The sequence below is a fragment of the Paroedura picta genome, chromosome 2 (assembly GCF_049243985.1).
Source record: "Paroedura picta isolate Pp20150507F chromosome 2, Ppicta_v3.0, whole genome shotgun sequence".
NCBI classification, from domain to species: Eukaryota; Metazoa; Chordata; class Lepidosauria; order Squamata; family Gekkonidae; genus Paroedura; species Paroedura picta.
Genome location: NC_135370.1, coordinates 32573676 through 32597118, shown reverse-complemented (window position 1 = coordinate 32597118; position 23443 = coordinate 32573676). Strand labels below are relative to the sequence as shown.

General features: G+C 44.7%; 1 long non-coding RNA gene across 1 annotated transcript; it reads left to right on the top strand.

The window, feature by feature from the left end:
* The first annotated feature begins 1873 nt into the window (after positions 1 to 1873).
* LOC143828629 (uncharacterized) lies at positions 1874 to 22833 on the top strand. The gene is made up of 3 exons (XR_013227775.1): positions 1874 to 1976; positions 8608 to 8703; positions 22714 to 22833. It is a non-coding gene; the product is annotated as an uncharacterized LOC143828629 (long non-coding RNA).
* Positions 22834 to 23443: the final 610 nt, after the last annotated feature.

Below are 23443 nucleotides of genomic sequence, written 5' to 3'. Positions count from 1 at the left end.
GAGCGGCGGCCCATTACCGGCTGATCCTCGGACCGGTACTGGTCTCTGGACCGGGGGTTGGGGACCGCTGCCTTAACACATAGATCAAGGCCCTGCTTGTTCCTGTGCGTCCTCTCTCAACGAATGTACTTTTCTATTCACAGGCTAGAAATATAGCGAGTTTTCCAGAGGGTCGGAGGTGTATATGCGGGTGGGGGGGGGGTGTTTAAAGAGCTGCCACAGCCTCGCAGTTGTATTTGTCTTCCCCCAGCCTAAGAAACTGAGCCCAAATAATTTCTCAAGATACAAGTCCAGGGGGAGCAAGAAGTCTGAAACGGGAATATCGAGAGCCGTTCAGGTCTGAGCACTTGATTTATTGCGTTACTACTCCAGTGGTAAATATTTGACTCTCTCGGCGTTGCCGCACACCTCCAGTCGGTAACCTTCAGACCCAGCCGAGCATTGCTCGCTACAGCATCCCTCCCTCTCTTTTAAAAGAGAGCTGCGCCTTTTCCGTATGATTAGGTTACAGAGTGGAGTGAGAGAAGAAATCCAAGCTCCATTACAGAGCTTTTAAAAAATAAAAATAAAAATCATGTCTTTGTGCAAGGCCATCCAACAGCTTTCCTGTCTACCCCATCCCAGATTATGTCACTCTCAGGCCTTTAAAATTGATCTTTTAAAAATCATCTGCAGGAGAAGCAAACAGATGCGAAAGCCTAGAGAGGAGAAAACCGAACGCCTTGACAGTGATGAGGTTAATAGGTATGGCAATGAGGAGATCTGTTTCCTCAGTGAAGGGAAAGGGCCTGATGGAGGGGGGGGGCACCCATTTCGGGGGTTTTATAAATAGCTCTTGAGCCGCCAATGCGCAGTCAATACCTAACATTCTTTTCTTTTTTTAAAGAAAGTTTCCTCCAGACCAGTAAGTAGATCAATTAGCGAGGAGTACAAGTTCAGCATCTTTCCATGTACCATTAGTTGTTGAGTTTAGCAAGAGACAGCCCCCCCCCTACCCACCCTCTCCCCTCTCTTTAATCTTGCTCGCCTCTCTTTTCCTCGCCGCCCCCCAGCTCCCTTTCTCCCCGTCCTGGAACTCCGCTCATTAAAGCCAACTCTTCTGAAAGAGGCAGCCCTGCCTAGCTCGCCTCCCTTCCTAATGGCCCCAAATTGATTCTTAATTACTTGCAATTTTGGACCACGTCCAATTAAAAGAGCTGAAAGTTCCGGGAGAAGAAGGGGGGGGGATTGATGGCGCGCTTTTTTCCGACGGCCGCCCTGCAAAAGCCGCCGGATTCAAATCATACCTCGCGGTCAGGCTTTGCATGGAAAGGGGGGGGGGGGGAGTATTTTAAAAAGAAAAAAGCCCTTCCTGTAGCCATTCATCATCGGGCTATAAAACCTGCTGGAGGAAGGCCCCCAAACACGGCGAGGGAAATTACATTCTCGCCGCGTTCTTCTCGAAGGAAGGAATAGGGGATGCTAATTCAGGAGGAGAGCGGGAAATCTTGTCAATAATTCACGCCGCCTTTTTTCCCTGGCCCTGCGCGGGGGCTGCGGCTTCCCCCCGCCTTTGATTGGGGCTGCAGGAGGAGCCGCGCCAGAAGCCGCTGAGGGGGAGATTTCGGGGTTGGGTCCCCCCAAAAAGAAGGCGCCACCGCCATAAACCGGCTCCCCTTTGTCGCGACGGGCGCGCCTCAGGAGCAAAAGCCGCGGCGAACCCGGGAGATGGCCGCGCGCGGGTCACGTGCTTGGCTTTTGGACGCCGCATCCATAATTCATGGCCCGCCGGGGAGAATTGATCCCGGCTCGGGAGATCCCCAGAGGAGCCGGCACGCGGGCGGGCGGGCCGCGCGCCTCCGTTGCTTCCCTTATTTTTTTTATTTATTTCTAGCTGCGGATGAACATCGCAGGAGCGGAAGCCTTTTGTCTCTTGCAGAGCCATCGCCTGACGCTGCGAGCCGGCACAAAAATGGCGAGGGCCTGCATTTATTTGGGTAATGAATTGCTGTAATTAATGCGCCCATTGATTCCTTCCCCCGACTTTCCCTGAAAGGTCATTTCCATATTTAATTTATAGAAAACGCATACCATGCTTTGCCCCTCTTGGGTTCGTAAACTAAGGCAAATGCTTGCTTTCGGTGGAGGACTGAGGGAAGCCAAACTGAGATGAACAAAAGATTCAGGATAGATGCAAGTGGGATGAAATTTGAGTCCTATAGTACCTTTAAGGCCAACAAAGTTTTATTCAAGGTGTGTGCTTTCGGGGGCATGCACTCTTCCTCAGGCAAAAAAATTCAGGATATTTTTTTTTTGGGGGGTGTATATTAAAAGACATATTAAAATTAGAATGAGGTGGTTTCCTAGCAGGTCAGAATGCAAGTCACTAACCACCACCACAACCACCCCCGACTTTGGGGAGGTACTCTGATTATCAAAAATGCAGGAAATGCTGCATTTTAGACCATTTTTGGGTAAGGCTGCGAGTGCTCGAATGGTAATTGTATGCTTTATCTTCTTCGTATTGGTATGTGGAGACAATTGTGCTAGAGCAGTCAGGTCCCAGTTGATTTCAGGGGGAGCATTAACCATGTGCTTAGTTCTCTCCTGCTGACAGGGGACTTCACAATAGCTTAATGGTGCCCGATATATTGAAATTATAAAGTCCATTTTTCACAAAAGCCGTAAGAATATGTTAGAGGTGCTGTTTCTTTAGGAAGCAGCATGATTCGGCGACTTGGACAGGACATGTAAATATGGCCTGAAATGCTTGCAAATTCAAGAAAGGCTTTCCATGGTAAAATGACGGTTTACATGCTGCATTAAAGACTATCCAGCCGTGACTAATGAGGAATATGATGAGGGCAAATATATATACATATCTCCAGCCACATAAACCTTTCAGCGGGGGAAGAGGGCATTCCCCAGATGCAAAAAATACAACTGCTTTAAAATTCTATTAGATGAGATTTGAAACAAAATCCTATGAATGAAACCCTTCGTATTTCAGTGGAAAGTATGTTGCTATCAATAATGTTTCAACGTATGCCTAAGAGAGGGGGTGAGAGGAACCAAGAAGATTACATGCACTGGCGCATTAGTAAAAATCGAGCTGGGTAAATGAACAGCCAGGGAAACGGCACGGATGCTGCCAAAGGATGTAATCCAATATTTGACTGAAAAGCGCACAGGCAGTTCCTGTTTGAAAATGCACGCCACTCTGATATACACACGCAAGGGCAGAAAAAGGAAGAATTATTTGGAAGCGCATGCCAGCCAAAGAAATACCTGATTAACCTTTCACTGACTCCTGGAATCACGTGACGCGGGGCTTGCCTTCCTCCTAGAGTGATGGCTTTGGAAGAAGATGTTAAATTTAACCTCTGGTGCAATGATAAATTGACAATAAAAAATTCAATGGCTTGGTAATTACCAATCACTTTGGACATCGGCAACATTTTTCAGTTCTGTCAGCACTTATTGGCGCAAAAGAAAAAGCTTCGGCTGGAATTCTCCCGCTCTCCCTTCTTTTTAACTTTGTTTTCGTGATGCAGATTAAATCTGCCACCCTATTACGGATTCATTTTCCTAATTTTTCATGTCTGCACCATGCCCCAGCTGCACAAGGCTGATAATTGTGGAGTCCGGCCCTGATGATTAACATCAGGAGAATTAATTATGCCTGCCATTAAAATTCCAGGTTGCACGTGGTGATCAAGAAAAATTAAGCTTCTCCGGGCCTCTAAATCATTTCACCTTTCAGGATAGTGATAGTGGCGCAACAGCCACACTGCAGCCCTGAGTCTGAGCAGAGGTCTAGAATGGGCTGCACATCTTGCTGGTAATTCCTCCAACACAGCTTGACTTGTTTCCAGGAAAAGGAATACTTAGTATAAACCTTTAATTGCAGCCTCCTCTTAGTAGGTACATTCAGGGGAGAGAACCAAGGGATGGTATTACCTGACTCTCTTTAGCTGCCAGTGGCATCTCCACCTTTACCTTCCTCCCTCTCTCCCTCCCTCCCTCCTTCCTTTCTTCCCTCCCTCCCTCTCTCCTTCCTTCCTTCCTTTCTTCCCTCCCTCCCCCTCTCCTTCCTTCCTTCCTTCCTTCCTCCCTCCCCCTCTCCTTCCTTCCCTCCCTCCCTTCCTTCCTCCCCTCCCCTCCCCTTCCTTCCCCTTCCCTTCCTCCTTCCTTCCTTCCCTTCCCTCCCTTTCACCCTCCCTCTCTCCTTCCTTCCCTCCCTCCCTGCCTTCCTTCCTCCCCTCCCCTTCCTCCTTCCTTCCTTCCCTTGCCTCCCTTTCAACCTCCCTCCCTCTCTCCTTTTTCCCAGCATCATGGTCCAGATTGTCTACTATCCATATACATGTCCAGTGCCATACAAAGTGCCATTGTAGTCATAATTAGGAGAGGAAATCTAGGAAGCCATTAATGAAATCCTCAAGTTCTATCCCCTGGATTCCCTCCAGTTTAGCTCTTCCCACTGGTATTTTTATATATTTATTTATAATTTGATTTATAACACTGCCCTTCTCAGCCCAGCTGTCCCAGGGTGGTATACATCACATTAAACAACAGTGTGGTATAATGGTTAAAAGTGGCCATTTCTAATCTGGTGAGCCAGGTTTGATTCCCCACTCCTCCACATGCAGCCAGCTGGGTGACCTTGGGCGCCAGATCTTGGGCCCTGTTAGTGCAGTCCTGATTAAGCAGTCCTGTCAGAAGCTGTCTCACCTCCACCTACCTCACAAGGTAGGAGAGGAAGGGAAGGCAGTTGGAAGCCATTTTGAGACTCCTTCGGGCAGTGAAAAACAGGGTTTAGAAGCCAACTCTTCTAAGCCATAACAGCTCTTCATGTGAGGTGAGGGTTGCCAGCAGTGCCTTGGCAAATGCCAAATGGTTTTTGAGAGTATTTGCCTGGGCAGGGCAGAGCTTGGAGAGGATGTGACATAACTTCCAGCTGATGCTCTAGGAATTTCCCACAATCTCTATGATAAAGACCGTACCAACTGGGCAAAATTCCTACAGTGTCACTATGAAGGTCATTTCCCAGTCATTTTTCTCCTGCTCCTTGGTTTTTCAAGGGTGGGAGATTGGGACCAAGGATATGGGTTTACTAGCCATGGATAGGCACGTGGCAAACCTATACAGGGTGCTGTGCTATAAACATTATCTCTGGGTTCACCATGAGCCAGGTTGATGAGGGCATATGCATAACAACCAGAAGAGCACTTGGGCATATTGTGCCCTCTTCAGTTCAGACTACAAACTACACCAGAAGAAGAAGAAGAGTTGGTTCTTATATGCCGCTTTTCTCTACCTGAAGGAGGCTCAAAGCGGCTTACATTCGCCTTCCCTTTCCTCTCCCCCACAACTGACACCCTGTGAGGTGGGTGAGGCTGAGAGAGCCCTGATATTGTTCGGTCAGAACAGTTTTATCAGTGCTGTGGCGAGCCAAAGGTCACCCAGCTGGCTTCATGTGGGGGAGTGCAGAATCGAACCCAGCATGCCAGATCAGAAGTCTGCACTCCTAACCACTACACCAAACTGGCTCTCAGGAGTGATAACCTTCATTATGGCACTGAAATACAAAAACAAAATATTGGGAGCTATTTTTTGCTTCCTGTTACCAACACCAACACCCCCTAAATCCTTTAGCAATATCCTTTCTTCTGAGAGGTGGAATTCAGACAAAGGGCCCTGAATACTGAGCTTGTCCTACAGAGAGACAACTCCAAAGGAGGAGGAATCAAAAAAGAGAGCAGGTAAATGACCTAGGACAGTAATGATGCAAAATGGAATACTCAGATTCCTCTCAAGTCAGTAAAATATATGCACCAACATGTCTTCACAAAGTAACATAACACTCACAAAGGACTTCTCTTGTTCTAGACTGGAATCTACCCTTCCAACTACCTCATTGATGCCTGATTGGGGGGGGGGGAATTCAGTGATTTTTCATTTGCTTTCATTCTCTATTCTGGATCGAGAGTTGTACCAGGAATGATGTTGCATCATTGGAATGAACAATTTTTCTTGCATTTCCCCCCCCCCCCGGCATCCCAAACTGTGGCTCTCCAGATGTACATGGACTACATAAGAGAAGCAGTGAAGGAGACCTGTATCACTAACCCAGTTTGGATGCCTTCATTTGAACATCTGTTTCCCATAATATATTTCTGGTAAGGCCTAGGAGGAGAGCTTATCTCATGGCTTAAGTGCCACTTAAGTCTCCTTCTCCAACCGGCTTGCCTGTCCAGCGGCCAGCCAATCACTCTCCATCCCTCATCATGACCGCCCCCTTCTCTTTCCACTTCACTCTGAGGCTGCAGATCTCTGCTGTGTGAGAGTTGCCCTTGCTGGTGAGTTCCCTTCCAGCCTGCAGCCTTTCCAGGTCCTGGGGGGAGGTGGAGGCCCATCCTCAGAGTTCTTCCACCCCACCCCACCTCACCCAATCTAGCACCCATTGTATTCCTGAATGCAACAGGCTTGGCCCCTAGACTACAATATTTCTTCAGCCATCTAGTTAGTGACATGTAGAATTAGATTCCTGCCTTCTGTTGTAGGCCTGAAAAACTCTGAAGGCACCCTGACCTAGATAGTCCAGGCAAGGCCAATCCCATCAGATCTTGAAAGCTCAGCAGGGCCCACCTTGGCTAGTATTTGAATGGGAGCCCTCCAAGGATTTGGGTGGTAGTTCCTCATTGCTGTACTACAAACAACCTAGGATCTTTAAACCGCTCCTGCGGAGAAGATTAAATAAAAGGGTAAAGGCTATCTGGGAGGAGTTAGGGCGGGCCCTGTCCGTGATAAAAACTCAGAGGGCCCAATCAGGAGCTGCGAAGCGGCTCTAGCTCCCATTTACAGCCAGCCTTGACCATATTCACAATTTAATCACTCATTGACTAAAAAAGCAATCCCACCCTGTTCTTTCCTAAGTCTAGGCCTTGTGATGATCTGTGGAAAGGGAGCTAGCAGGCCCCTAAAAATGTTGGAATATGCAAAATTTGCAGTGTGCGTAACTGAGCAGAATATAAAGGGTGTCCTGCAGGGGGCATTGTTGGAAATGTATAATTGAATAGGTAGGATAGGACCTTCTTGATGATTTTCCAATTAGAAGAAGAAGAGTTGGTTCTTATATGCTGCTTTTCTCTATCAGAAGGTGTGTCAAAGCAGCTTACAATCGCCTTCCCTTTCCTGAGAGAGCTCTGATATTACGGCTTGTGCAGAATAGCTTCATCAGTGCTGTGGAAAGCACAAGGTCACCCAGCTGTCTGCATGTGGAGGAGTGGGGAGTCAAATTAGAAATCAGATTAGAAGTCGGCACTCCTAACCAATATACCAAGCTACCTCCTCCGAGTTCCTGATTGGCTCAACAGAAGACTTCCTGCTTTTTGAGCACACTTCCCCCCCTTGCCTCCAGAATAGAAAAATGACTGCAGACAATAATTAGAATAGATAGCTAGGTCCCTTCTCTCCTCTTTCAATATATAGCTGTTTCTTTTCATAAAACTATTTTTTTCTTTAAGCATCCTGGTGGTTTGCACTCTCTCCATATTCAAACTCTGCTAACAAAATGGCAGCTTAGTGTCAAAAAGTAGTAACTCATAGAGCAAATATCCATCACTTCATATTGTTTGAACATTATCTTCTGGTGAAAAAGCTCCCTTTTTTTAGCCATACTAAACCCCCTCATAGAAAAGATGACTTCAGTAGGGGCATCATACTATGAAAAGCATGCTCACTTCAGTCTTCCTGTCTCCCTCCAAGGGCACCGCCAACAAAGACCAGTCAATCCCAGGAAGCCACTAACCGAAAAACAGAACTGACAAGGAGGCTGATCAATAAACAATCAATAAACAGATGAAGACTGTTAATAACTGGCAGTGGTGGAAAGTACCATCAAGTCACAGCTGACTTATGGGGTCCCCATTGGGTTTTCAAGTCAAGAGACCTTCAGAAGTGGTTTGCCAATGCTTGCTTCCACATCACGACCCTGGTATTCTTTGGAGGCCGCCCATAGGCTTCGTACCAGGATGCAGGCTAGATTTTGAGCTCTGGCAGGTTGCTCTATCTTTTCCTGCTCCTGTACGGGGGAACACTTGGCCCGGTGCACCTCGTCCACGCACTGGGTACTTTGCTGACCCAGCTCCCGTGCGGGTGCACAAATCCGGGGTGGACGAGGTGCACTAGGCCAAATGTTCCCCCATGAGCAGGAAAAGGCGGGGCAACCTGTCCCAGCTCAAACTCCAGCCTGTAGCCTGGTGTGAAGCCTCCAGTGCAGAAGCGGTCTAAACAGGATCCAGAGCCAACTTTGCTTAGCTTCTGAGGTGTGACAAGATCTGGCTATCCTGTGCTATTTGGGTCAATATGCTAATAACCAGCCCTAGTAATTTTTTCCCCTACTGCTGACCTGCTTTTGAGAGAAAATTCTTTAACATTAAGCATTTCAAATTAAATACTTCAGCCACAAAAGTAGATGCCTTTGAGTGCCGGAGGAAGATGTTTTACTCTTGCAACCGTTATAAAGGGAAAGAAAATCATGATTTGAGCAGTAGGTAGGAGCAAGAATATTACTTGGAAATAAATTGATAACGGAATAAAACCAGATTTCTATGTGTTTTTTTAAAGGCAAAGTAATAATGGCTAAAGAAAAGCCTGTTGACTGACTCGTTTCCAAAACGACTGTTGCAGGAGCAACTCAAAGTGAATTCGATGTAGCCTGGGGTAAGAAATTTACTAGAGTTGTAAAGATTAAGATGATATGCATTTATCATGGTGTTTTTTTTTTCCCCTTGCTCCACATTTCGTTTTCAAATTACCATAATCACGAATATTGCAGGGAGCGCTTTCGAGGTCTTGCAACAAAGAGACAGTTTGATGAACGGATATAAATATCGTAAACCAAATGGTAACTTGTCACTCACACAACTTCATAAAGTTCCATGCATAAACTATGCAGCCCTGAGGAACCACGGGGAAAGAATTTTGAACAAGATATTCGTATTAGGTAATGGGGCGGGGAGGGGGCCAACACAAAATTAGAGGAAACAGCATCATACAATCAATTACACCTACCTATAAAATAAGTTACAAAACTGGAAGGCCCAGTAGACTTAGATTGATTCACTTCTACTGGAAGCCGCGTACCAAATGAAATATGAACAGGTTTTTTTTAAATGTCTAGTTTTAAATCCTAAAGTAAATCCTAACTTAAAACATACCTTACAGCTATAGCTAAGGATATTGTATTACATATAAAAAGGGGCCACTTAGTACTTTTGATCCTTTTATTGCACTGTCTCACAAATGACAACTAGTAGAGCGTTCAAGATTAAATGGGCATTTATTGTATTTGTAACAGTATTCCAGGAATGCCATAAAATCAAGGGTGAAGTCATACATTAAAACATTTTAACAACATGGCTTAATTGAAAGAGTTGGAAGAGTTTAGCTTCCAAGGGACAGGGTCCAAAAGTGCTTCTTAGTCAGGCCTGAAGTCTTCAGTGGCATTTCAAATGTTGAACTCTGAACCATATCCCAAACATCTTAAAACTGCGCTCAGTTTCAAAGTAGTTTGCCATGCAGCTCTGAGATGAACGCAGAAGGTTTCAGGTTAGTCTCCAGTGAAAAAGATCAGTTAGTTGTTGATGTGAAAGATCTGCACCAGTGAACCTGCACCTCAGAGTAGACGGTACTTGAAAAGACCAGTGGTCTGATTCAGTATAAGGCAAGCTGCACTTGTGTGTTTCTGTTGAGAAGGTGGGCTGATCTTCAAGAAACACAGTTTTAAAGCCACCTTGTTGTTGTTGGGTGCGAAGTCATGTCCGACCCACCATGACCCCATGGACAATGATCCTCCAGGACTTCCTGTCCTCTACCATTTCTCTACGTTCCTTTTTTAAGTTTAAGTTCCTCGGCTTCCTCGGGAGGTGGTGGGTTCTGCATCTTTGGAAATTTTTAAACAGAGGCTAGATAGTCATCTGACAGAGAGGCTCATTTTGTGAAGGCAGAGGGGTGGCAGGTTACAGTAGATGAACGATTGGGATGTGAGTGTCCTGCATGGTGCAGGGGGTTGATGACCCATGAGGTCCCTTCCAACTCTATTATTCTATGATTCTGTTAGCACCGACTGCTTCAGTGACAGCCACCTCATTCTCTGTCATCCCCTTCTTCTTTTGCCCTTCTTCTAAAGCCACCTAGAACCAGACAAAGTTGTTGCTTCCTCCAAACTTGTATTACTATTCATCCTGAGTATCTCTTGTGATGAGATAGATCAGGGATTTGCAACCAGGGGTCCAGGGACCCCTGGAGGTCCACAGGAGCTACAGAGGGAGTCTGTAGCCTTTCCCTCCTGCCTTAATGGACTCAGCCACAATCTAGATAACTGGTTTCTTCTTCCCAAGCATGAGTTCTTTTGTGGCTTCTCTGCCTGGGAGGGGAAGAACCCGCATGACTCTTTAAACCGCCTCCTTTCTCTCCTCCCTCAGTCTTCCTTGAGCCTGTCTGTTACCCCAGGTGGTGATGTCACTTCCGGTGACATGGCACTTCTGGTGGGAGGCATGGCCAACTGACATCACTTCCGGGGTTCCTTGAATCCTGAAAAACTATTTGGGGCTTCCTCCACAGTCAAAATGTTGAAAAAGGCTAAGTTCGATCCTAAAAGTGCAGGCATGAAAGAACCTCCCAAAACTCTGCCATGGTTATGATGGCTGTAATTGTTCTGGATGGACTTCTACACCCTTTGATGTTCCTTTGGATCTTTTAACCTTTTTGGATGTTGCCTTGAATTCACAAGAAAGGCAGGATAAACGAAAAATAAACACATTCAACCCTTTTCCTATGGTGTATCTCAGCCAGATAATGTTGAATTGAAGAGGGAAGGGGCAGAGTAAAAAAGAAAAAAAAAACATAAGGGAAATCTATTTACGAAGCTACATTCTGCATTATACATTATTACAGAAGCTAGAGTGTGAAATCAAGCTGAGCTTGGATTCAAGGTGGGCCAGCAGTGTTTTAGTTAAAAAAATTCCAAGAAATGAAGAACAATCAGTACATTCTGGAAAGAAAGATACCAGTTTCTGAATGGAGAATTCTGAAGTAACAGAAAAAGCAACAGAAAAAGCAATTTTTGTTCATATTTTCAGCTTGGGAGTTCTGGTATACACACACCTAATTAAGATATTCCTATATTCTTCTATTCTTCATGATTGTTCAGAAAGATATTCCCATTCACACGTGTTTAGGAGAGTTCCTTTAGTTTTGTGATTACTAGAGTTTAGGGTTGCCAGACTTCCCTCAGAGGTGGGATTTACCCCCCCCCCACCAATCAGTTTTGTAATTTTGCCTTCCAGTGATATATCAGGCTTTCCTTGTTTGTGACTTTTGCTGTCCATGGAATCCACAGAAGCTTTCTCCAGCACCCGAGTTCAAATGAATCAATTATTTTCTTGTCCGATTTCTTTATGAACCAGCCAAGCATAACTGGGCATGCCTGTTCCAAGCCCAGATAAATATGGAGGGTTAAGGAGAGACCTAGTAACCTACCTTGTAAAGATTTTGCCAAGAACATCCTATGGAACAGCTCTTGGATTCCAAGGCTACAGCCCAGGTCATCCCAAATTGTTCTTTTCCTAGTGCTCTTTTTCCTTTATAGTACATTACAAAATCTGGAATGGATCAGACTGCAATTACTCAAGGTACAGTGCAATGCTGTTTAGGATTAGGGCATGGATTCATCATAAACATTACACCCCAAGCAGTTCAATTATCACCACCGGTTTGTACAGTCCCTCCCAATGAATGAGCTGTTCCATTATCTGGCCATCAAAAAGTTGGAAAATCTGAAGCTGTCGATGAATGAGCGTCCATCCCTTCTTCTGGATATATTGCACCCCGAATAAAGAATAATCCTCAACACAACCACCAAGAATTCGTGGTTGGGTGCCCCAAAATGACATTCAGTAAAGTACTTCTCCTTATCAACCATATTGCTTAATTTAAAAAAGAAAATCAAAGTACACATGGGAAGTAGTGATTAATAACACTCTATTTTGTTATACTCTCTGTTGATGAGGGCCAGCGAGTTGGGTCAATAGTTCATCCCTGGTGATTTGATTTTTCACACACTGCTAATCCATGTTCTTAGTCAGGCAAGCAGGCCACCGAGCTAAACAGTCTCTAATTCCTTCAATTTTACAACATCAGCAGTTCTTCCCTTTAAAAGATCTTAAATTCTGAAACAACAGTACTCTCCTGTGTGGGCCATAAAATAATAGAACTGAGCAAACTGCTGGCAATATAATATATGTTGTTTTCAATCATTAAGGTAAAGGAAAAAAAAAACTTGCAGCCATGCGTTACTGATGTCAAAGGCATACCATAAAAATACCAGTGAGTTAGACAAGGCATCTCCTCATTTCCCAAGGGGAATTGATTACCTTTTCCTATATTGCTTTTCATACATTTTGGTGTTAAAATAAGGGTTAAAAGACCCATAGCTGGCCACCGTCAAGCTAAACCCTTCCCCCCAAAAGGCAGAAAAACCCTTGTATCTTTTGCAGAACAGAACCAGAAAGAATGTTCTCCGTGAGGATTTTCCCTTCATTCCTTTCGAGAGATAACCAGTGGCCAGCAAAGGTCACAGTACAAATGAGAGACAATTATCTGAGGGAGGCCTTGCCAGAGACAAAGATAAATTAATATAGATCTGGAGAAGCTGGACCAAAGGCAGGATTAAAAAGATGTCCCCTTCGCCTGACAGCCATGACAGAGGACACACAGTGGCATGCCCTGCCTCCAGATGCCAAGTGTTACTTATATACGTTAATTGGAAATGTCAGGGAAAGACAATGTCCTGATACCTCTTCCTGAATCATAGGGTCAAATTCTAATAATCGTTATTTGTATACAGAAAAGGCAATGGACAACGGAAAAGTTTATGTATTAGATATTTCTGTTATCACATTCAGGCCCACAAGGAGTTTTTGAGAGACCTGGGCCACCCTCAGCCATAATAATAATAACAACAACAATAATGGCAGTACCAAAAAGAGTAACAAAATATATATCAGTTCACAAAAAATTCTGCATCATTACTAAATCTGATCTCTTACATTCTTAGCTTTGTGGCCTGGAGACTGTGTGTCATAATGTGCTTAAAACTGGCTTTCTCAACCAGGGTTTCTTGATGGCCCTGGAAAGGTTTTCCTAAATTAATTTTTATATATTTTTAAAATGTGTTTATCGGGAGATAGGACCAGATATGGTCATGTCAACCTTCACATACCCCCTGCCAAAATGGCCAATGATGGGCCTGGGGGGGGATGAGGAGGGTCCCAAGGTGGGCATGTACACAGCTATGCTTCCCACCCATATTCTACACAATTGTGCCACTTCTGGGGTTTTTTGAAGCCCAGAGAATGTTTCAGGGGTTTCACAACGGCAAAGAAGTTGAGAAAGGCTGGCTTAAATGGAAGTGTGTTCTATTAAGTGAAAATGCTTGTTGATATAACAGCTTCTTTTTTTTTAAGTACAAATCGATCAGTTTAAAAACAAATCAAAGGCCAACCATGGTCCAAAACCACACAGAATGTTTAAGCAAATGCCCTCGTCAAGAGTTATTCCTCACACATTTTCCTAAATTTTAAAAGAAAAATTCGGGAAGGTCAAACTTCACTACCAAAGCAATCCAGCAAACCCAAGTTTATCTTTTGTTTCTCCCAGGAAGGTGGGAAAGACCATGTGATTTGGAATAGTGATAAAGACAGGGAGGCAAGGGAGACATGAAGAGTGTTTCAGGGGTTTCTCAACAGTAAAAACTAGAGAAAGGCTGCTCTATGGTAAGAAGCTAATTTTACCATAGAGTTTCTGCCCAGAAGCTAGAGCTTCAGCATGTCCAGGTTATATAAGCACATCACATTAATTTTCATGCTCCTTCCCACTCCCAGAATGGGCACCTCTCAATCCTCTGCAGGCAGCTACAAGGCCACCCTAATGCAGTTTTCTTGTTTGTCCCCAAAATGAAGCTCTGAGGCTTCTGAAGGAACGCCTTTTCCTTCTTTCCTTTTCCTGCCTGCCATGTAGCTAGAAGTCTTTCTCTGTCTTTTCCTCTGTCTGTCTGGCAATATAACTTTCTGGATAAACACTTTTTTGCCCTCTTTGCCTGACAGTGTGATTCTTTATCTTTATCACACAAGGCCTCGCACTGCCAATGGAGCCAATGGAGAGCCAGCTTGGTGTCGTGGTTAGGAGTGCGGATTTGTAATCTGGCATGCCGGGTCCGATTCTGCGCTCCCCCACATGCAGCCAGCTGGGTGACCTTGGGCTCGCCACGGCACTGATAAAACTGATCTGACCGAGCAGTGATATCAGGGCTCTCTCAGCCTCACCCACCCCACAGGGGAGCCATAATAATGTTGTGGGGAGAGGAATGGGAAGGCGACTGTAAGCCGCTTTGAGCCTCCTTCGGGTAGAGAAAAGCGGCATATAAGAACCAACTCTTCTTCTTCTTCTTCTCAATACATTACTCATTTTAGAGGATGGAGAAATGGCACAATGCCGTGGCAGGGAAACTAGGGCTGATTCTGTACTTACTTTGTTTTTTCCTTTGGGGATTCTGCTGAATTCAGATCGTTTTGAAATCGGGTCTTCCTCTATCCCCCCCCCCAATTGAAACAGAAAGTGTTCTGCACTTGATTGGGGAAGCTCAAAGTGGGGAGGGGAGCCAAGCGCAACAGGAGTCTCTTTTCTTGAACAAGGTGGGGGGGAGAGAATTGGAGACAGCAGAGGAGGGGGAATAAATGTAAGAGGCAAATCTCTGCTGAGAGAAGTTAGGGGTTCTGGAGCGCAGTCTCTTTAAGATAAGTCTTGCAACCAGGAACCCAGAAGTCTTTGAACTGACACCATTGCCAATCAAGGAAGAATGCTTTGCTAAGAGGCATGGAGAAGGAAGTTAATCTGCAAAAATCAGAAATCTGCACACTTACTGATGGCGATTTTTTCAAATATTGAGGCTTATATCCACTTCTGGATATTGCGGGGGAAAGGTAGGGTCACTGTGGATCAATCATTCATGTTGCAGATGGAAAATTTAAAGAACCCAAAGTCAAAATGGAAATCAAATTCAGTGTAGACAGGAGGGATTTATTTGAACTGGGAGTGGGTAAAAAGCCCCCTGCCTGTCGTTCCTAAATAAAAAAGTGTGACTAAGTCACTGGGTTCTCATTTCGTTTAGGCTGCCCGACAATCACACAGTGCGTAGCAGATCAGCTTTGTACCCCAGGAAAAAAACAATCAAAACCTTAGCCGAAACTGAGCTGAGAGAGGCCAAGGATGAGCTCACACTTCAGGCAGTGGCTCTCCGACTTCCTTCAGGGAACTCTGCTCAGTGTGAGAGCCATTATACCAGAGGTGTGGTGCTGTTTGATGGATAATAGGAAACATCATTTTCAGGAGCTGTCACCAGCTGTTTAGTAAGGACCCTGTGGAAAGTACAGGATGCCTTCTGGAAAGAAGTCAATGTCACCGTCCCTTTTTGATCTAGTCTGGTGTTAATAATTAATGCTTATTTATTTGCATAACTTTGCATTGCCCCTATAAATCTGAGAGGAGCTTCTGTCATGTGCGGTGTGATACTAAATAAATGTGAAAGGAAGTAGCTAGTGGAGGGTGAAAGAACACGCCAAGGTTACATGCAGATATGGATACTTATATTTCACAGCAACGCTTTATTTCCATACAAAAGTCCCTCTTTGGTGTGGGATCCCTGCAGTATTTCAGAACGTGTGAGATGAAACATTCTTAGGACATTCACTAAGTGTATGGTAAAGTGTGTCAGGAACATTACACCCATATACACAAGCTCTCTCAGAGCTGTCCCTGTGTATCTACCTCAGTGGCATGTTTTATGGCCCAACACATACTGAATGACAGCTATTTACTTAATTGCTTGGAAAACCTAGACAAATGGGGGTGTATCAGGTTTGGCATCTTGTTCGTTTCCTGCCTGTAGATTTACAGTGAGGAGCACTTGAACTTTCAGAGTCCTCACCGTTCAAGGTATAAGGGACACATTTCACCACACGAAGCTCAACAGCTGGGTGCGTCGCCTCCCTGCAGCTCGTACCCTCCCTCTTTCCTCCCCTCATACACATACAAGAGAGGATGCATATTTGAAATCCGCAGTATGTGGTCTCTCAAACTGCTCATTAATATTTAGCATACTCTTTTAGCAAAAGCTCTATATCAAATTTAAGGCTCCCCCACCCCTTCCCCTTCGACTCTCTTTTCCGGTTGAATTCCGTAGACAGACAGACATTATATATGATAGCAACATAATTCTCTTCAGCGAGAATGTCATCACTTCGGAATACAAGAGAGCGGTAGGTGTCCGAGATGTCTGTAAACTTCAGCTGCTGTCTGTTCCAGATTGTGGCAACTTTTAAATCTGTCAGCACGACATGAATTTCATATTAAGCCGCTTCCCAACGCTTTAGCCAGAAAGGAAAGAGGGAGAACATACCATAGCATTTATGGGCATACTGGTGCTAGGTCAACCATGACATTACTCTCCACTCCGCGGAGCTGTAATGAGGTGAAAAGGCAGCTTTGGAACAACACAGCACTTTATTTATTAGGAAAATTTAAGTGTGCTTATATTTCAATTTATGATAACCTCACCGTCACCACCACCAAACAAATACTGCGGATTGCAGCTTTCCTGTAGTGAAAAGCAAGAGTGAGGGAGTGGGGCATTTTGTGGTTGGTGAAAGATTTAATGTGCAGAGGGGAAGTCTGAGAGAATGAAAGGCCCAGTGAGTAGAAAACGCCACAGAGGCATCCGGGCCACTTAGAAGGGAGGCACCCAGCACATTCTGTTGCAGCCATACTTAGGTACAGGTAACTCTCGGAGTCTCCGGGGCTGGATTCAAAGTCTAGGGCAGCCCTTTTCAACATTTGACAATGGTGGTATGTCTGAATTATTTTTCAGTCTTCAAGGTACCAGGGGAGTGATGTCAGCTGGCCACATCCTCTGCCACGCCCGCATATGCAATATGCAAATCAACATAAAAACTAGCCCCCCCCCATCTCCTCGTTCCGCCACACTTTGCCTGCGATGCCACATATGCAAATAAAACTTTAAAAGACAGGCCCAGTGCTCAACAGAAGACCTACCGGGCCAACTCACCCCAGCCACAGGGAAAGAGGCACCAATGCTGTGGCAGTGGCCGCTGGCTTCATGCAGCCACCGTAAGCCCTATTTATTTAAATACAACAAAACAGCAACTATGGAAAATGCTCTCCAAGATATAATTACTGGTTCAGTAACTGCCCCAGAGCAGACTCCTGCTCACTTCATAGGAAGCTCAAATAGATCTGTGTGTCCTTGAAGCTAAGCCAAGAGTCCCAGATGTCAAGAAGATACTGGACATCCCAGATGTGAAGATACTGGACAAATCTTCAAGCTTGCTCATTGCCCTAGGAGCAGTCCCCTTTTCTTCCTGGCACAACAAAGTGGGACAGCTCTGTATCAGGGTACAACTTTTCAGTTCAGGTGACATCAACTCCTGCTCTTCAGCTCTTCCCTGGATGGTTTGTTTAGTTCTTTCCAATCAGCTCTTTCTTCTCTGTCCTTTCTGGATTCAGGGCTTGCAAAACAAGAGCTTTGCTCTTCGGTGAACACAACTGTCAGTGACCCCCAATTGATTCCCTTGCCCTCTCAGCTAGCACAGTCCTGCTTTATACAGTTACTCTTGTTACGTTGACTCTTTCAAAAGCATACCCCTAAACAGGCAAAATAACACAAGCTATCCACTAGTTTGGTCTGGCCTGAGGCCTATCTTGGGTTGCCAGGTTACCTCTAGCCACTGGCGGGGGATTGGAAGTTAGGGCTGCCAGATCCAGGTAGGTAGCTTCCGGAGATTTGGAGCTAAATTCTGGAGACTACAGGGACCTTGCTGGGATACAATGCCGTAAAGTCCGCCCTTCAAAACATTCATTTTCTCAAAGGGAACTGATCTCTGTAGACTCATGAGCTGTAATTCCAAGCGATCCCCGTGTCCTGCCTGGAAGCTGATGTCCCTAGACCTATCCAAGTATCTGTGGTCTACTAGTCATACCTAGGCCCCCATCTGGAGAGCCGCAGTTTGACTACCCCTGGTTTAAATCAATCAATGCTTAAGCAGCCATTTTCTCCAGGGGAACTGATCTTCTTTGTCTGGAGATCAGGTGTAATAACAGGCTCTCCCCATGAGCCACCTGGAGATTGGCAACTCCAGCTCTCTTAGTTCAGCTCGCACTCTCTGATTATGCATAAAGCACCCACCGGAAAAACCTGAAATGGGGATGGTGAAGGAGACAATGGAATACAATACAAAGACGATCCATCCGTCAAAACCCCTCCTACCTCCCTCCACTCACAATCAGTACCAGCTGTAGTCCAATTAAGCTTAATCTAGTCACATGCTCATGTGTTCCTCAGAAATTAGAGGAAATCAATTCAAATGCTAATGAGAAAACCCATAATTTATTATCTGCTGAGGAATGCATGTTACATTAATTTTAACTGTAAACAATTATTTTTATTGCAAGATTAATTATCCTGTTTTGCACAACTTCCTCTTTTCACACATATATATATGAAGTATGTATATTTTTTTCATATATATATATATATATATATATAAGGAATCTTCTGTTTCTGCTTTTGTTGTTCCATCACAGAACTTTAAGGCTTTAAAAAGTATAATCAATTTAAAGGTATCTGCAAATACAGCTTTCTGTTCTTCTGTCAATGGGAAGTGTGATAAATGCCTAGGGGTAAAACATGGAATGATCGAGTTTAAGTTTTTGCATGGAAAGAAAGGACAATATATTTCTTTTAATGAGAAGGCAGGCATATTCTACGCTGCAGTCTACCCAAGCCACTTTCACAATCTTTTTTTATTCCCTTCACCTGGAACAACCTACTGACAAAACAGTCCTTCTCCAGACACCCTTAGGAAGGAGAATTGCTGCACAGTTGTGGCAAGTTCTCCATGTGCTTTTCTTCCAGCTAAAAGGAAATTAAGTTTTCCTAACACTTATGGCCACATCACATGTCACACAGTGGCAACTGTGTGTTTGTTACTATGCAGAAATGGAAAGCCTTCACAAATTCCAACTTCCTGGCATGTATATTATTTTTCTATTTAGACATTTATATGCCAATTTGCTCTCCAACGGGGGACCCAATGTAGTTCGTGATATTGTGCTTCCTGCTCCATTTTGATCCTTACAACAAGACAGTGGTTGGCTCAAGGTTAGAGTGGTGATTTGAAACTGGGTCTTCCAGAACCTGGCCCAACACTGTAACGATTACAATAGTTCCTAATTAATTAAGATCTCAGAAGGTAAGCAGGATTGGTACTTGGGTGGGAAGCCACCAAGGAAGACTCCGCAAAGGAAACCACCTCTGCTTCTCACGTGCCTTGAAAATTCTTTAATGGGATTACCATATGTTGGTTGCAATTTGATGGAACTTAATGTACATAACTTAAGTGCCGTCAAGTTGTAACCAACATGAGGAGTGAGAAGATGCAGCCTCGGCTTTTCATAGAATCATAGAGTTGGAAGGGGCCATACAGGCCATCTAGTCCAATCCCCTGCTCAATGCAGAATCAGCCTAAAGCATCCAGGATAAGTATCTGTCCAGCTGCTGCTTAATGACCACTAGTGCGGGGAAGCTCACCAGCTCCTTAGGCATCTGATTCCACTGCTGAAGTACTCTGTAATTTCTGCCCCCCTGATTTCGAGCCAGTACCATTCTACATGTAGTTTAAACTCATTACTGCAGGTCCTATTCTCTGCTGCCAACAAGAACCTTTCTCTGCCCTCCTCCAAGTGATAATCTTTCAAATACTTAAAGAGAGCCTTTCCACCTCCTCTTCTCCAGGCTGAACATTCCCAAGTCCCTCAGCCTTTCCTCATAGGACTTGGTCCCCCAGGCCCCAGATCATCCTCCTTACTCTCCTCTGAACTTTCTCAATTTTGTCCACATCCTTTTTGAAGTGAGGCCTCCAGAACTGCACACAGTACTCCAGGTGCAGTCTGACCAATGCAGTATACAGCAGGACTATGGCATTTTGTGATTTTGAGGTGACACCCTTCTGCTCACCTCCCTCCAATGTGATGTAATACCATTGACAATAACTCTTTGAATGTGGTTTTCCAACCAATTCCATATCAGAACATCAATGGGAATCTTGTTAAAAGCCTTACTGGGATCCAGGTAAAAAACTGAGTTTCCATGATCTAATAAACCCATCACTCAGTCAAAAAAGGAAAACAGGTTGGTCTGGCAGGACCTGTTGGGAGACAAATCCATGCTGACTTCCCTGGATCAACAAATTGTCCTTCAGATGTTTGCAGATTGCCCCCTCTAAAAAGTGTTCCATGATCTTCCCTGCAATTGAGATCAGACTCACTGGCCTGTAGATTCCCAGTTCATCTCTTCTCCCCGAGCCTTCCTGCTTTCTCTCTGTCATCTGCCAGAGTCTCTCCATCTCCACCCAACAGTGGGCCTATTGCCTCATTCACCTTATGTTTGCTCCTCACGTATCTGAAGACGTTTCTTTGTTATAGTGGGCTTCCCTGACCAGTCTCAGATCACTCCCAGGTTTGGCCTCTCTGACGGCTGACCTACAGTGCCTAGTAACCTGCAAATACTCTTCTTTAGAGAGATGTCCTTCCCTCAATTTCCTGAACATCTCCTTTTTCTTCCTTAGCTCTTCCTGAAGTTCTCTGTTCATCCAAATAGACTTCTTGGATCCCTTACCATGTTTCTGTCTTGCTGGACTAGTCATGGCTTGAGCATACAATAGCTCTTGTTTAAGGACAGGCCACCCATCACTTGCTCCTTTCTCTTCAGCATTCTGGTCCATGTTTTCATCAGGGCAGAGTCTGCGCCTACTTTGTTTATTCCATTGTCAATCCTGTTGAATTCAGATGGCTTTGAACTCGGGTCTTATCTCTCCCCCCCTCCCCATTGAAACAGGAAAGTCTTCTGCACTTGGTTAGGGTAGTTCAGAAGGTGGGGGGGCAAGCCTCTTTCTTTTCTTGAATGGGGGGGAGAAGCCAAGCAAGGAACCTCTTTCTTTTCTTGCAGGGGGGGTCGGAGAGGATCGAAGAAGGCAGAGAAGGGAGAAAAAATCCAGGACTGACAGAAGCTGAGAGAAATTAGGGGCTTCTCCTTTAAGGAAAGCTTGTCACATGACCAGGTGTGGCCTATCAGAGGTTCTCTACCACGGAGCTTTCTTTCCCAATCCGGATTTGAAAAATATTGAGGCTTAAAAGCACTCTAAGATATCGCACAATAAAGGTAGGGTCACTCCGGATCAATCCTTCTTGCTGCAGAAGGAAAATTTAAATCGCCCCAAATCCAAACGGAAATCGCATTGTGTGTATACGGCAGGGACTGAATCGACCTGGGGTTGGAATAAAAGCTCCGTGCAGTTTACACACTTATCTCCGATTTTATTGAAGTCCACCCTACAAAAGTCTAAAATACACGTCTGACTACAAACTTCCTTTGGCCCTCCAACTCAAAAGGAGAAGAAACATGCTGATATGCCTAGTGAACACTTTCCCATGTAGGAATTTCCTTTCATTGAATAAATTATATTTCATAGGCAAGGGAGATGGGTAAAGGTTAGCTGACAAATTTCTTCCAGTCACTCAGTTTCTGATAGAGAAAAAAAGTGGTGAACCTAAGTAGGATTAAAGTGAAAAATGCTTATCTTTAACCAATTTGTTGATGGATTGGCACAGGGGGGTTATTCTATGGGCTTGGCCTACATTGGTTGGTGCTAATTAGAAAATGAAGATCAGCGAGGCAAACTTCTCCTGTTTTACCCTTACGCTGAGCAAAAATTGTTAAAAGTTGTATACGTCCTATTAAAAAGGGCTACAGTGCAAAATATTAATGAGCTCATAAAAAAAAGAACTGTTGGAGCCTTAATGGTTTTTTATCAAGATCCTAGTCCTTCATTGCTTACCCTTTAACCTATAATAATCCTGTAATTGAAGCAAGTGTGGAATTTGTACTGCACAGTGTTGGGAAACCTTCACTAGGCCTTTAAAAGAGAGAGACTGTTCTTCCCTTTGTTGCCCTTTCTTTCCTCCCAAAGAGCATAATTAAAAAAAAATGCCTTTCAAGACTCTTTTAATACATTCATTTTAACATCTGACAAAGGGAGCTCTGCTCTACAAAAGGCCAGGACACAATATCTGTGTTAGCCTTTTAAGGAACCCACAGGACTGTTTATTCTTTTTGCAGCACCTTTGCTCTGGGACTGGAAAATCTATGCAGTGAGGCTTTTGGTTCAACCTCCCACCGCAGCAATCTCAACATGCTTTAAAGCAGCCTTTCTCAACTTTTTTTAAAATAAAAAGGAACGTTTCAGCACTTCGGGAAAAAGTGGACATTGAATACAGTCGTTAAAATGTTGATTTAGGATTAAAAGGGCCTACTTAACTAGGACCTGCCATTCAAAGGTTTAAATCAGTGGTTCTCAACCTTCCTAATTCCGTGATCCTTTAATACAGTTCCTCATGCTGTGGTGACCCCCAACCATAAAATTATCCCAGTGTTCTTTCACAGAAATTAAACCAGTGACATGAAGATCCATTGCTCATGATCGTATAGAAATTGGGTTTTTTCCAGGGTTTCTCAGTTCAGTTCTGCCTCTTGTCCCACAGACGAACGCTCTATCTCAATCTACCCCGCAAGGCTGTTGTGTGGATGAAATGGAAGACGAGCGATGTTGGCCACTTTGGGACCACTTTGGAGAGAAGAGCAGGGTACGAACCGAGTAACGAAAACCAATGATTTGGAAGAAAAAAAATTGAGTCCAGGGGCACCTTTAAGACCAACAAAGATTTATTCAAGGTGGGAGCTTTCATGTGCAGGTACCCTCCATATATGCTGCAGCTGAGTCACATGGGAGGGGCAGTATATAAAATAAATAATTTAATAATAATTTGGGCATTCAAACAGATCCTATTGGGGGGAGGCTGAGCTTGTGTGCTGGATTCCCCCTTTGGGGGCCCATTCGGGGGGCCTTGGGGATGATGTCACAGCAGCATGGCCAGGACTGCGTGAGACCATGGAAAAGCCAGTGCCCACATGTGTTCCGGTTACTCGCCACTCCACAGTGGGTTTTCAGCAGGCAGGCTAAAAATGGGATCATCATGCAGCAGGTGGGTTGCCAGAAGGCAGGATCCGACCTCATGATGCTCCAATTCTTCTTTGGTTGTTTTGTACCTAATAAACAAGCTGTAGATTTCTTTGTCACCACGAAGGTGGGTTATGTGTGTTCAGTCCTCCACCACCTCACCCTCTTCTCTTCTTGGCACGCAAATACTCATGTGCCGCTATCTACACCAGTGATTCCCAACTATGCTGCCCAGATCTCATGTAGTGAGTAGC